The sequence below is a fragment of the Struthio camelus genome, chromosome 10 (assembly GCF_040807025.1).
Source record: "Struthio camelus isolate bStrCam1 chromosome 10, bStrCam1.hap1, whole genome shotgun sequence".
In the NCBI taxonomy this organism is placed as follows: domain Eukaryota; kingdom Metazoa; phylum Chordata; class Aves; order Struthioniformes; family Struthionidae; genus Struthio; species Struthio camelus.
Genome location: NC_090951.1, coordinates 4,172,914 through 4,185,414, shown reverse-complemented (window position 1 = coordinate 4,185,414; position 12,501 = coordinate 4,172,914). Strand labels below are relative to the sequence as shown.

General features: G+C 44.8%; 1 long non-coding RNA gene across 1 annotated transcript; it reads left to right on the top strand.

The window, feature by feature from the left end:
- Positions 1–346: 346 nt before the first annotated feature.
- Positions 347–7,867, top strand: LOC104149320 (uncharacterized). Its single transcript, XR_695318.2, has 3 exons — positions 347–508; positions 4,402–4,608; positions 6,623–7,867. It is a non-coding gene; the product is annotated as an uncharacterized lncRNA (long non-coding RNA).
- The last annotated feature ends 4,634 nt before the right edge of the window (positions 7,868–12,501 follow it).

Below are 12,501 nucleotides of genomic sequence, written 5' to 3'. Positions count from 1 at the left end.
ATGCAGGGGCGATAGCCGGGTACCGACAGCCCTGGCCGGGCCGCCCGCAGCGCCTTGCCGCACGACCTGCGCGGCGGCGCTGACTCCGCGGGGGCGCACGCCCGGCCGCCGCCCCGGAGCGCACCGGCGCAGGTGTCGCCTCTTGCCGCAGGGCCGGCAACCCCGCTGCCCCTGCCTTTACTGGGGTGAAAACGAGCAAAAACGGGCGGGCGCTGCGGCGGCAGATGTTCGCCCCGTCCGGTCCCGTCCGGTCCCGGCGCTGCGCGGCGCTGCGCGGGGCTGCGCGCCCGCCGCCGGCCCCGCTCCCCTCCCCGCGAGGAGCGCCCGGCCCGCGCGTTTCCTCGACGGGCTGTTTAGTTAGAGAAGTTGCCAACTTCCTGACGGTTCGTTTTCTGATTCTGCAAAAAAAAAAAAAAAAAAGAACCGCATTTCCTTTTTGGCTTAGAGGGAGAGAGAGAGAGAGAGAGAGAGAGAAGCGGAGACTGGGGGCTGGTGGACTCATCAAGCTGTATGTACTGGACTTTTCTCTTTCCTCTCCCTCTCCGAGCCCGTCTCGAAACCCTCCTCCTCTTCCTCTTCCTCCCCTCCAAGCCCCGGGTTTGCACCGTCTCCTTCCCCGCTCCGAGCTTCTGCCTTGCAAAAAAATGCAGCCGGGCTCCTGGGACAGAGACCCCGGGCAGAGAGGGGAAGCAGGGCATTTCTGCTCCGTGGTGCTGCCTCGTAGGCACCTCTGTCCTGAGACTGCAGGCTTTGGTTCGATTCTTTTGCCTTAAATAGCTTAAAAAAGAAAAAAAAAAGAAAGAAAAAAAAGAAACCTCTCTCTCTCTCTTTTTTCCCCCTATCTTTTATTTCCAATTTCATCCTATCCTTTCAGTTCTTGTGGCTACAACAAGGGATCCAACTGCAGAAAGAAAAGTAAACATGGAAATCTGTTGCACTTTTTTTTATATTTGCTTCAGATTTTCTGTTATTCGTTTTGTTTGAGTTTATTTTATTATTATTTCGATTGTGTTTTTTTTGAGGCTAGCGAAGCTATTTTGCAGCATTTTTCCAGCTCTACTAGCTTTTATTGCTGCTTTGAATCCTGTTGCTTTTAAAACCAAATAATTTTTATGGTTGATTTTCATCCCTAACCCTACCTTATTGGAATAAGCTTGAAGTGGGTGGCAATGGTGGGATACACGGCTTACAATAAGCACAGCACTCTTAAAAGAATTACTTTTTCCCCCTTCTAAACTTTTTTGTGCAGCCTGATGTTTATCATTTAAATCAACAGTGACTTCAATAATGTCTGTGGCAGGTCAGGAGCTGAGGACACATAGGGCCCTATCCAAGACCTCCTGAAATCAGCAGGAACTTTGGATCAGGCCCTAAAGAAATAAATTAGAGGAAAATTCTGGGTATAGTGTGAAGGAAAATATATATGAGTCAGAGAGAATGGTGCTTTGTTCAGCTGCAACTAGGAAGGGGTAGAGCAAAATTCGGACTGCTTTCTAATAGTCTTCCATCTGAAGGTATTTAACTGGGGTTGAAACCTTAAATCATCTTCAAATTAGGGCCTGGTTTGGGCATCAGTCTCAAAGGTTAGTCAAACTCTATTTGCTACACGGGTAAAAATGCAGCATAATTTGATTGAATTTGGAGGAGTGAGCCCTGGATTTAGCCCACTTAGTGGAATCCGATCCATGCCCAAAGTCCTCCCTATACTTACTTATACATGTATAAATAAACATGCACATGTTTATCAGCATTGACGCATGCATGCCTCTCTATGGATGTGTATGCAAAAGCATTTCCAGGAAGGTGCATACAGATATATTTTTATAATGCTGCTAATCATATAGAAAGGAGATACATGTGTGCTGCAAAGAGCAATATAAGGCAAGGGTGCATTTATTCCCCTTCTCTGTTTCCCCTTCCTCCCACTGTTCTCCGTTTCCCTCTGCGGGGACTTCGGCGGACGGCTCTGCTTGAGCGGCGGTGCCGGAGGGCAACCGCCGGCGTACGCGCGTGCCTGTGCATCGTGGGGCCGGCGGCGCGTGGGTCTGGCCGTGGGGGTGTGAGCTAGGTGGGGAAGACGAAAGCGTGGCATGACTGCGTGTTGGGGAGGCAGGATTAGTGCCTCGGAGTGTCCTTGTGCGTTGCTTTGCAAGTGAGTCACTTCCCCAAGTTTTACATGAGTAGAGGATTTCTACCAAGATCATAAATCCAAGCTCTCTCATCGGACCCCGTATAAAACCAAAGCTCCTGCTTTCGGGGGCATGTGCATCTGTCCGCAAGACAGGGACGGGTTGGGACAACGCTACTCATTTCAAGTGTTGACATCTAGCAAGGAAATCAAAATATTTGTCCAGCCTTTGCTGCGGGATTTTGTTATTCATCCATCGAAACTATTGCTTTGTAAATCTTTTTTAAAGCTGTTAAACCTAAGCACAGATTGCTATCAGGAAAACGCCTGTTTGCCTGGTGCTGAGGTGCCTGCTCTCTCCATTAGATGGCATTGCTACTTTTGCAGTGCAAGCTGCAGAAAGTGGCTTCGTGCACTCGGGACCGGTCAGCTCATACTGCAGGGGCTTGTATTTGCATTGCAATTGAAAGCATATTTATCTTTTCAGCACTTGTTATATACTTATAGTACAATTTACTTTATCAACAGAGAGTTTAATAATTTTTATCGGGTGGGCTTCTGTATCAAAAATGAGAATTAAAACCCTCTCACCGTAAACTCCATGTACGTTGCATCTGCTTTTTTTTTCAGTTAGAAACATTATAAAAATAATTGGTTATTATGTCGTACTCAAAAAAAACCCATAATTATCAGACATAATACATAACAGATAATATGTTATCATTTCCTGTTTTCCAAAGTTTCAAACACCTGACGATTCAGCCCTAACCGTGTGAGGTAGCTCGTGTGCTTGGGCAAATGAATTTCCTATGATTACAAAACGTGGCTATGCTGCGTGTTGTTCAAAGGCATGACACCACCATGAAAGAGACAGGTTTTTGAGTGTGCGCGGCACAAACAGTTCTTGATCCGAGGGATTACAGATGTTATTTTAAATAGTAAAAATAATTACAACTCCAAAAAAGAATGAGATATAAATCCATTAAAAATATATATTTTCTGCTCACATTAACATTCTGTCTGCGGGAGCTCTACTTTTACATGACATGCTAGCATGGTTTTAAACTTGAAAAATATCCTTAAATTTTGAAAAAAAAAAAAATCTATCAATTTTGTTTGCAAAGGCAGAGGCAGTTTTAGTCACAAAATAATTAGCCTAATTTAATTTACACTGCTGAAATTTCATTAACTAAATTAGAGCCAGTCCCTTATTTACAATGAGGTTAGTAAGAGCAGACTCAGTCTCACACTGTTCACTATTGTTTGTTTTGTTTTGTTTTTTTTCTCCTGACTTCTTGCTGTCATTTACTTTAAAGGGCAGACTTCATATTTTTACTTATTTAGGAAAAATTTTCTAAAGAACTAATTCTGCATTTTAATTTCAAGCCACTGTCTTTAAAGAAGAAGTTCCCAAGAAAGGATTTAAAGCATCCTGATTCACAGTGTAAGACCTAACTGTGTATTTTGTTAAAATTATGAACAGTAAGCAGCATTGGAAATGTTAGCTTGCTACATATGAGATAAAAAACCTGCCCTTACCAAGGGCTGAATAGATTTTAAAGTACTAGTTGTTTTTTTTTTTTTAGCTAGGAGAATGATTTTTATTTTAAAGGACGAATTTTTTTCACAATACAAACAGTTGACCATTTTGTTTTCTTTTCTGGACCTTACTTTCACCAGATTAATTATCTGAGCAAATTTTAAAAGTCTGATTTGCTGGACTTCTTTTTTTTTTTTTAATAACCCATACTGCTCTCTTGTGCTCCTCACATGAAGGAATAGTCTGGCTATTTTGACAGCCGAAATTTTCATACACTTTTTTGATGCGGTGGCTAGGCAATAGCACTTTTATTTGAACGTGTGAGTCAGTGAAAATGAAAAGAAGTTTTAATTCTAGATACCTTAGATTTTTAGATGCCAGCAATGATAAATTGAGCGTTCGTGCCGCATATACGTTTTAAAATGTGAGCTGAGGAATGCTTTCCCCGGCAGCTTCGGAGAGAGCCCAAGCAGATGTGTGAAGCTCACCATCTAAATAGATATACCTGAGGACAAGTAGCTTTAAGGTCTGGGGAGCCCAATGGGAATGCACTAGTGCAGCTGTACGCCGTTTAAGTGCATTGATGACCAAGACGTTGTTTGTTGGTTCAAAGGTCATTTTTGCCCTTTGCAGATTCCAGGAGAGACCAGAACGTTACGTGGTTTCATTCCAGTAATTCATGTTGTATTATCTAAAGTTGTAGAAATGCAAAACCATTTTTTCCTTGTATCAGTTTGCAGCTAAAAACAGAAGGGCTGGAGCCAAGGAAGAGAGCGACAGCGCGACAAAACAAAACAAACAAAGCCAGAGCGAAGTGTGATTTCCAAATGGAGAATTTAAAGTCACAACAGTGGTTAGTTCTGCAGTATTAGCCATATTAGCAGGTTCTGCGCAAAGGCACAGTCACGTTATATCGCAGCCCATAGAGTTACATTCCAAGGTTTGTGTGACTTTTGCTTTCATTGTTTTTTTTCCTTTTCTTAAGGGGCATTTTCTCCTTTTTTTTTTTTTTTAAGTAACCTCTGTCACCCTACATAAAAGCTGCGTTCTAGTAAACTGGATTTTTTCCCCTGCACTCAGAGCACTAATAATGATATCATCATCATCACTAACTGAAACAAAGCAGGATTTCATTTTTGGGGCAGAGGGATAAGGCTTTTGGATCAGGGAGAATCAGAGACCAGAAGTAGGAGAAATTGGTGCATTTCCATGAAAAATCAATGAGGAGCTGCAGTGATTTCCTTCCCCCTCCCACCCCCGACCTCGAGGGGGAAGAAAACTGATATCAAAGTCAACAACCTTGGAGCTTATCCCTGCTCTGTGGAAATTTCAGCACACGTTACCTGCTTTTGACCTTTATCGGGGAGCAGAACCAGCAGTGCGCAAATCCTGGGGGAACGGCATGGCACCCAAATAGAGCTTGCACTTTAGTGCAGGAAAATTAAATGAAAGTAACTTAAATATGCGTTCCTATGACAGCTAGCAGCTGAAACAATCTGCTCTTGAGAAGCGCATATACAAACAGGCAATGTGTCGGTATGCATTAAAGCGTTTTCGCAACTTTATGTAGCCGTTATAAGGCCCCGGCTTGGACTGTGGCTGAAACTCCTGGAAAGTCGGCAGAGCAAACAAACAAACAGAAAGGGGACGTGTCAGCTCTCGGGGGCCGGGTTTCCTTGCTGCCCTATTTGTCACCGAACGGCGTCTCCCCTAGTCTTTGGGGCACTTGCCGCGCTGCAAGCTGTTTGCTTTGCGCGTATGGGAACATGCACAGTGTTTAGGGGAATCGCACACCGTGGGCTGAGGTTTTGAAAGACTCAAATCGTGGTCTTAGGCAATGATGCGAGTCTAAATAAAAGCTTAAAAATCTCCAGGAGAAAATTCTGTGCGGTTCTTCTAGCTAGAATAAAATCATATTAATAATAATAAAAAAAACACAGAAGGGCCAAACGTTGCTGTAAGCAACCTGAGTGGAAATCACTCCGTAGCAATGACCACACAGGCCAGTGCTGAACAACAGGAATGTGGCTACCCTATAGTCTTGCCTTAAAAGCAGATGAGCAGACATAGATGCCCCGGGAGAATCCTACAGAAATAAACAAGGCTTTGCCTCTATTTAGGCTCCTGTCAGATCAGGGCTTTAGGGTGGCTTACTTTCCCATCACTACCAGTCCCTTTGAGGCATGTTCTTGCTGTCTTCATGGTTTTGTTAAAAAGAGATGCAAACCACAGACTGGCCATGCTGCTAACTTTACGTGCTTGAATAAGCTTCACCGCCAGCCTTGGGATCCGTTTCAATCCGGACGCCCCTGAAGCAGAAACGCATTCAGAGGCAAATCTCCGGGCTCCCACGTGTAGCCAATGTGAATATAGGGGGGAAGTATTAGCTGATGAATGAAAGCAAGGAAAGTATTTTTGCTCATGATTAAAAAAATAAATTAGTTTTAAAAGAACATATTATATTTATCCAGTTTTGAGTTTGGCTGAGGTTCGCTATAAAAATAGTGCTGTAATTTTTTAAGAAACATTTTCTGTTTGGATAGATTAACTGTACACGCAGGCACTTTAGCTTTTGATTCCTTTCAGCAATATAGTAATATTCATTGCTGGCATCAAAAGCTGCTCTTAATATAAACAGTTTGGGAAATCTTCGGTGCCAGGCAGATAAAAATCTCTTTGAAACGGAGGGCGGTGATGAGCCACTGTCAAAGCATGCGGTCCCCCCTCGGCCCTGCAGCCCCCCGAGCCGAGGAGGCTTTGCCTCTTCATATACTCAGGCATCTTTTCCCGTGTGCCTCTGCACGGGGCCCAGTGTAGAAAACCCTTTAGAGAACGATGTTACCACCGAGGCAGCCAGGGGTGTGTATGTACAGGGCAAAAACAACATGGGGAATTACAACTAGGCAGGATTTTCTGTCTTCCCCCCACAAAACATCTATTTTTTGTTCCTGCAGGAGCATCCTGCCTAGCCCCCCGCGTGAGTGCGGCACCTCTGCCCGGCGCACCTTTGCCTCTTTATCCCCTTTCCGCCTGGCGGCAAACAGTTTGCTGCCTTTTACGTGTGGGAAAAATCCCAGCCAAGCAACAGGCTGCGGGGAGGCGGCACGAGGGGTTTTCTCCGCATCCCTTCAGCGGCGGCCGTGGAAATCTCTCTTTGCACCCGTTCCCTCTGCTCGCCACGCTCACCGATATTGTCAGCCGCACAGTAATCTCTCTGACAGCCTGGGAAGCTTGTTTATAGCCAATATTCCCCTGTCTATTAAACCGGGGCCAGATCCACCTCATCTGAGGCAAATTGTCCCAGTTCTCTTCAAGTCCCGATCTACCTAAGCTGAGGCTGTGACCCTGAACGTCCGCTCTGCAGCAACCGCAAGACCAAAGACAGTAGCAGCAAAAATGAAAAAGGGAGGGAAAAAAGTGGAATACCCAAATAAGCGAGTCTTTCGCTCTGTTCTGGGTGTCAGAGGGCTACTCTGGAGGTGGGAACAAGCCGGGTCGAACTCGCTCATGCCACCCGTACGGATCGAGCCCCGCACAGCGCCTCCCAGCCCTCAGCGTCGGTGTGCTGAACACGAAGGGTTTTAAAACAAAATCCGAGGAAGTAACTGCCTTTGACCTATCCAGATACTGAAATTGCTGTGTCTGCAAATCACTTCTTCTTTGCCGTGAATTTTCAGTTACATTTCAGCCCGTTACTGGCTCAGCTTTTGCTGCTGATTATTTATGCCTTGCAACGCTCTTTTGTAAATCCTGCAATATTTCTGAGCTCTTAATTTAAGTCCTGTTAATGTCCTTTGCAAAAGTTATGTTGTTGGGTTTTTCATATTGCAATGTTTTTACTTGAGTGCATACATTGATAAAATGCCAACACGACCGTGAACGGGCCCAGAAAAATGAATGTTCAATTAAACAGCTCACTGCTCTTTTGACATCTTAATTTCTTCTGCTTTTTTACTTTTTTTAAAAGAGAATTAGTAGGAACTCTCTCTCTCATCAAATTCCAAGTTTCTGTGTAATTCAATTATGCCTGTCTACATCCTCTTACTATTTCTTTAGCTTTACTGAACTGATACATCAAGTTGTTTGTTCCCTTTCAGAGAAGACTCTGAATCACCCCAGAATTAGCTATATTTCTGTATGTTTGCATATGTCCAGTAATATCACTTACACACCTTCAAAAATAAAAAGTTCTAACCTGATGTCGTTACATATTCTCAAATCACTATAATGATGTTCCATCTGTACAGATTGGCGATTCGTTACAGCAGCAGTGGTAATGATAATAAAAGAAAATATTAAGAATCAACATCTCTTTGGGCTAGCTTTCTCTGCTGTGCTAGCCGTTAGTTTGCATCCACTTCTCCTAACTTGGGAGACAGAAATAACCTTGGACCTGGGAGAAATGTATGTTTCGCATGAGGATGCAGGACAGGAAAGCCTTTTCTTTAAATCAAAAGTAGTTGGCTTCTGGAAGAGTTCTGAGGCAGAAACTCTGCAGCCGATGGGATATGCCAGTCCTTCCACCTGCCCACAGGCATAATTCATTGGGGTTTAGATCAAAACCAAAGTCCTTATTTTTAAAATTGTTCTAATCTGAGACGTACTGCAGCTCCGCAGGCTTTCCCGTGGGCTCTGGCCACCACGGGACCAGATGGGGTTTCCCAGCGGCTGGGGAGAGCCCCCCTTGGTGATGACCAGAGGATTTGGCACCAGGAGACTCCTCGTGTCTGTAGGGAGACCAGGGTGGCAGGGATAAGAGCAGGGCTTGTCCAGGGGATGAGTCTCTGACTGGGGGCACCAGATACCGTGGTTCAGGGGATATGTCCCGCCTGCTTCCTCAAACAGCTCCTCCTGCACCATGCACATCACCGGGACGGTTGGATCATTGCGTCCTCATGTCGTGGCTCGTCTACCTATGGGTTGGCAATGCTCAGATGGACGTACCCTTTTGGCTACCCCTTCTTGGCAAGGATTTTCACCCATTTTTCCTTCTGAGATATAGTTTGTCTTGCAGCTATTAAATTAGGATTCTCTTGTCCTACCTAATTCTTTTTTCCGTAAGCAGATGGGATATCTGTATGTCCACAAGGTCCTTTGTGTCCCAGGCACCCTCCGTACCATGTGTGCTAGGAACCATACGAAGTTGCTCTGACAGGTACAGCTGAGCACTGCCCCGCTCACGTAGCAGCTACGTCCAGCTCGGGTGGATGTCAGGGTCTGTGCAGCAACTGGCTAATTCTGAAATGCCAAACATATAGAGGAAATACCTTCCCCGAAGCTGTCCAGCTCCTGCTGTGAAGAAAGCCACTGAAATTCTTATTCTGCCAGTTGCCATATCCATCGATGCTGCTAGTGGTTGCTTGCTTGGCATTCAAAACTGGTGCAGCCTGGAAGCCCTGCTGCCAGACTGTGAACGCTGATGTGGTTTGTTTCTTTTTTTTTCACATAGCTTTGCTCAAAAATGATCACCAGCAAAGACGGGCATCAGGGCACCGTGCTCGACGCAACTGGAAGGTCGGGTTTCGCAGACCGCCTGAGCTGCACAGGTGGATCTGTATGTGGAAAGGTCACACCTAGCAACTTCTTAGGCCTCTGGTGTGAAAGATAAAGCCATCTGGTCACCATTTGACAGCTTAAATTGTAATTACACCATTTGGCCTATGAATTGCTGTGAGCCACTGTTTGAAGCTGCTGTGATTCAGCTATTCTAGCACTGAGATAGGAATCGAGTCATTACCCAGAAGCCGTGTTACTGGAATTCATCTGGTTTCATCTCTTTGGCCTGCTTTTTACCTTTCAAAATTTATCTCCGCGGATCTTCATTATGATTGTGAACTTGGCAGCGACTGTTTAGCATAAATAATCACAGTTGCCGATAACCAGTAACACCTGCTCGCCCATTACACGGAACAGGAGGAGAACCCGGGCATTTCCAGCCAAATTCCACCCGTGCAATATGGAAGTGTTTAAAGGAAGACCTGCACCACTCAGGGTAGCAGAGATCTGAACCTTTAAATTACAGCCATTCCCAGCCTGACGATAAGTAAATAAACAATTCACAGCTGCATGGGCTAAACACAGAAACACATCTATCTCTTCCAGGCGTGATTGCTGAGCAAGTAATTAAGTGCGAAATGTGAGCCCTCAATGTCAGTGTGAGATGATAAAGGTCTCTAGTTGTAAATTAACTGAAGTCCAGAGAGCCCTCGATATTAACTCTTCAGGAGCCCTTGGGTGGCAGTGGGTGCGTTAGCACACTACGGTGATGGTGTAGCATGAATCCAGTGCAATCTGCATGCACTTACTCCTGACGTTTGCCCCTGGGAATATGGAGTTGTTAGTTTAACAAATTAAAAAAACAAGTGAGGGAGTTGCTGTCTCTCTACTCTCCGAGCTAGCATAGGGTACCCCCTACCACGGGAGATGTAGGTTCATCTCCCGGTCTGCCACACTCTTCCGTCACATCCCCCTGCAGCAGTTTTCCATCTGGTGAGAGCAGAGGTGTCATGAGAATAAAATATATTAAAGAGTGTGAGCTGCTCAAGCACTAAGATAAAGGTGATAGTATAACTCAGATGAACAAATAGTCATCAAAGCCACAAAATGCCTACCTGGGTATGAGAAGAAGTACTTTGAGTACAAGGATCCAATGGACAACCATGATTGAAACCGCATCACTTTTTAAGCTATTTATTAATCAGGTTGTGAGTTGTTTGTTTCTTTGTTTGTTTTCCATGAAAGGACTAGTTGAAAAGGGAGCTTCATCAGTTCTTGCAATTTTACTTTGCATATTATGTGATGATTTTCTTAAGGGCTCTGCTCCCCTGTGCATATGATTGCACAAAAATGTCAGCGTTCACTTTCAGATGCATATCTCTAATTCTTTTAGTTTGTAATAAGAACTTTGAAAATGTGCACAGTGTCCAGTGTCAGCCCAAGAGACTGGAAACTACAAAAAAAAATAAAACGAACTCAAAGTAGATTTTTTAACTCATCATTTTTAAGCCATATGATAATTTTTGAGACCTGTACTCCAACTTTGAAACTACTGGGGTTGGCTGTACTTAATACAGTGTTGCTCATTAGATGATTCATGAGCTTAGAGAACTTAGTTGATGTGAGGGCTGGATTTGGCTTAGAGCCCTGACAATGAAGCAACGTGTAATTGTGCTGCCTGAGGGACAGCTCTATAAATCTGTACCTCTGAGTCACCAGACCCCAAAAGCCCATGGATGGTATGAGGCACCGAGTGTGTCTACCAGCTCCTCGCTGACTGACAAATGCATGAGGTGTGCCCGGTCCTGCCCTCCCTGTGGGGCAGCTCGCCGGGGGCAGTAGCAGAGCCTGTTCCTTGCCTCCAGCCTCGACGCTTGGTTTGGGCAAGCTCAGTCTAGCCACACTGCAATGTGGGAGAAGAAGCGGGGCAAGGGGAAATTTATGGCCATATTTGGCAATGCAGAGTTGTATTTCGGGCGAGACCTCTAAAAATAATATTTGAACTATGGCTCAACCCTGGACCATGGATTTGGCTGCTTTGCTTTGTGGTGGTGCAAAGTAGCCTGCAAGTCTCTGTAAAAAAACATTCCTCTAACAGGGATGACTTCTCAGGTGTGGCTAGCACTGCTGTGTCTTTGACATCGTCAGTGATGGTGGAGAGACTGTGGAGAAGGATAAGAGACAGGAAGGAGGACACGTGTGGGAAAGAGCATGCATTTTTACCTTAGCCTCCAGAGCCTCCAAATGCAGACAAAGGAACTCAGAATCATGACTGCGGTTACGCTGAGGTCCATTTTGGGCTCCAGACAGCTTAGGACCACAGTAAGAAGTGAATAAATGCAGGGTAACAAACAGAGCTAATTATGTAGGGTTCATGCAAGAGAGAATTTTTTATCTGCTGCACTGAGCACAGCAGCGACCCTGCAGAAAGCATCCCAAACTAAGCAAACAAGAGTTTAGGTTGTTACACATCTGCGTCTGTTTTAAGGATTTTAACTATTGGACAAAGCTTGCTAACCATGCCTTTTGCGCCGCAAGTATTCTGTCCTTTTATCTGAGGCTCTTCTACCTCTTTATTAGCTTTCCTTATGCAATCTTTTAGATCACATATTTTGGCTGAGTGTTGAAAGGAGCTGATGGAAGACTTTTTAGAGATGCCAAGTGTTTCAAGAAGAAGCAGGTGAATAGAAGTCAGTAGGTCTTTACATGAGGATCTGGAGCAGGATCTGCAGTAGGTAAAGGCAGCCAAATCACTAATTCAGTTTTTTAAGAGAATTTAGTGAGTTTATGAAGGGAATTATTTGACCTAGTACCTGCTGTAGAAGGAAATACATGAGCTGATTCAATAGCCCTTCCAGTCCTATGTCCTGCTCTCCTCCAACTGTGGAAGATAAAGAAACAAGCAGCTCATATGTGTCCGTCTGCCCTACTGTTTTTTTTTCCCTGTCTTGGTGCTTCAGGCCTATGTTGAGAAGATATCTGTGGAGACACGGAATCATCCTAAAATCTATCTGTTTACACGGGTGAACTTTCCCCATCTTAGCCTCACTAGCATGCTGTCCTTTGAGTGCTCCTTCATGTCTGGCCTTTGATTGCTCTTCAGCCACAACCCAGGAGTCACATGCAGCCTGTGCTGTGGTGAAGTTTTGCAGGGGACCAAATGTGTTTATGGGTTCCCTGGGGAGGAGAGGGAAGCAGAGAGTGATGGACACCAGCACAATTGTACTTCAGCTTCTTTTTTGCCAAAGTGTGTGGTTTATTTGGGACTGGGCTCTTCATTGTGTATTTCTTCAGATTTTACTTGTGGTGTCTTGAAGTCCTTTTCTTTTCCCATTCT